The sequence below is a fragment of the Eulemur rufifrons genome, chromosome 1, assembly GCF_041146395.1.
Source record: "Eulemur rufifrons isolate Redbay chromosome 1, OSU_ERuf_1, whole genome shotgun sequence".
Classification (NCBI taxonomy): Eukaryota; Metazoa; Chordata; class Mammalia; order Primates; family Lemuridae; genus Eulemur; species Eulemur rufifrons.
The window spans coordinates 18,276,438-18,279,144 of NC_090983.1; the positions used below are offsets into that span (position 1 = coordinate 18,276,438).

The window sequence follows — 2,707 nt, forward strand, 5'->3', positions numbered from 1 at the left end:
GAATTCAATTTCCTTAGTAGTTTTAGAGCTATTAAAATGACCTGTTTCATATGGGATAAATTGTGGTAGTTTGTGTTATTCAAGGAATTGGCCCATTTCATCTAAGTTGTCAAATTTATACATAGAGAGTTCATAGTATTCTCTTATTCACCTTTTGATGTCTGCAGAGTCTGTGGTGATATCTCCGGTTTCATTTCTGATATTGGTAATTTGTGTCTTCTCTCTCTTTTTGTCAGTTCTGTTAGGGTTTTGTCAATTTTTTGATCTTTTCAAAGAACTGTATCTTTGTTCCATTGATTTTCTGTTTTTTTTTTTTATTTTCTATTTTCAGCTTCACTGATTTCTGCTCTTATCTTTTATTTCCTTCCTTTTGGTTGCTTTCAGTTTATTTTGCTTTTTTTCTTCTGGGTTCTTGAGGTGGCTGCATAGGTTATTATCTGAGACTTTCTCTCTTTTCTAATGTATGTATTTAGCGTTATAAGTTTTCCTCTCAGCACTGCTTTAGCTGTGTCCCACAAATCTTGACGTGTTATATTTTCATTTTAATTTGTTCAATATATTTTTAAATTTTACTTTATACTTTTTCTTTGACTCATTGGATATTTAGAAGAGCGTTGTTTAGTTTTCAAGTGTCTGGAGATTTTTCTGTTGTCTTTAATTTATGTATTTCTAGTTTGACTCCATTGTGGTTGGAGAACACACTCTGTACAATTTCAATTCTTTTAAAATTGTTGAGGTTTTTTTTTTAATGGCCCAGGATATGATCTATCTTGAAATATGTTCTGTGAGCCCTTCAAAAACATGAATATTCTGCTGTTGTTGGGTCTAGTGTTCTATAATGTTAATTAGATCTTATTGGTGGACATTTACTTGAATTCTTCTATATTCTCCTTATTTTCTGCCCATTTTTTCTATTAATCGTGATGAGAGGAGCATTACAATCTCCAACTATAACTGTGGATTTTTCTATTTCTCTTTTCAATTCAATCAGTTTTTGCTTTACATATTTTACAGGTCTGTTGTTTGTTGCATGTGTATTTACGATTGCTATGTCTTTTTGGTAGATTGACTCTTTTATTATTATATAATGTCTCTCTCAGTCTCTGGTACTTTTCTTTGCTCTGGAGTCTACTTTATCTGATATTAATACAGCCACTCCTACATTCTTCTGATTAATGTTTTTATATATGATATATATTTTTCCATTAATTTACTTTCAATCTGACTATATCATTATATTTGAAATGAGTATCTTTCAGCATATAGTTGGGTCATCACTTTTATTCTTCTCTGCCCATCTCTCTTTCTCTCAATCGGTGTATTTAGACCATTCACATTTTATATAATCATTGATATGTTAAGGCTTGTCTGCCATTTTAGTTTTTTTTGTTTGTTTTCTTCTGGTTCCCCCCCGCCCCAATAGGATTTTTTATTTGTCACTATTAAAAGTCTGAATTTTAAACAGACTTTTAGACAAATGGTTCACATCCATCAGCTCATTCAACTCTAGCACCTGTGTCATCCCCAGTAGCTTTTTCAGAACTACTACCTTCACCATGAAGTTCCATGAGTTTTCCCAGTGGAAACTTGGGCTTCTTCAGCATGTTTACTTTTCTAACAGAGACATCATGGAGAAGAGAAATAGATTGGCAAGCCTTTGCCATGTCTTTTCCAATGCTGTCCAGAATCAACTTATTGACCACTTCTTTTGAATTATTTGTCCGCACCTCTTGGATCATGGTTTCCATCATCTTCTTCTGGATTTGGTGGACTCGTTGGTGCTGAGTGTAAGAAGCTATCCTATCTTATTTTTGAAATTTTTGGTAAAATCAACACAGAACCAATGAAGCAAATAACCATCAGTAGTCTTGATGTCAACATGAGCTTCAGTTATGGTCTGCTATTTTTTGATCATGGAATGCGTTTTGTCATGAGTAAGATCCATGCCATGGAAGTTAGTCAGGCAGTTTTTGCCCTGAATATCTTCAGTAATCAGCTTGAATTTTCTAAACACAACTTCATCATTCTGCAGATAAGCAGGGCTCACTTCAAACACATGACCCTTGAGGCCACTAAATGCAATTTTGGTTCCTGGTGATTAGTGTTTTCCCAATATTTCTTATATTGAACATAGCAGGCGCTTTCACGTCATACTAATCTTTCTTAGAAAATGAGTCAACTACTTTCTTCTTGGCTCCTTTTTTGTCACCTTTTGTAAGGTGCTTGTTCTTGCCAACCACCATGTTGCTCAGAGAACACCTACCCTTTTTTTGTTTCCTGTCTTCCTGTGGGTTACTCAAACATTTTTTAGAATTGCAATTTTATTTACATACAGTATTTTTGACTGTATCTATTTGTATAGCTCTTTTAGTATTGCTCTAGTGTTACTTTATAAATGTGTAACTTATCACAGTCTATTGTTGTCAACATTTTACCAGTCCAAGTGAAATGCAGAGAACTTTCATTTCTTTGTGTCCCCTTAGCTTCTCCCATTTAAAATATAACTTTTAAATATTCCCTCTACATACATTGAGGATCACATAAGAGAGTGATATACTTTTTGCCTCAACCATAGAAAACTCAAGAGGAGAAGGCAAGCCTGTTGTATTTGCCTATATTTTCACTCTTTCTGTTATTTTTCTTCCTTCTTGATGTTCTAAGGTAACATCTGTTATCCTATCCTTTCTGTCTAGACAAACTTCTTTAG

At 33.7% G+C, this 2,707-nt stretch overlaps 1 pseudogene; it reads right to left on the reverse strand.

Annotated features, from left to right (window-relative positions):
• Positions 1–1,457: 1,457 nt before the first annotated feature.
• LOC138382723 (small ribosomal subunit protein eS1-like) lies at positions 1,458–2,243 on the reverse strand (annotated as a pseudogene).
• Between the last annotated feature and the right edge of the window lie 464 nt (positions 2,244–2,707).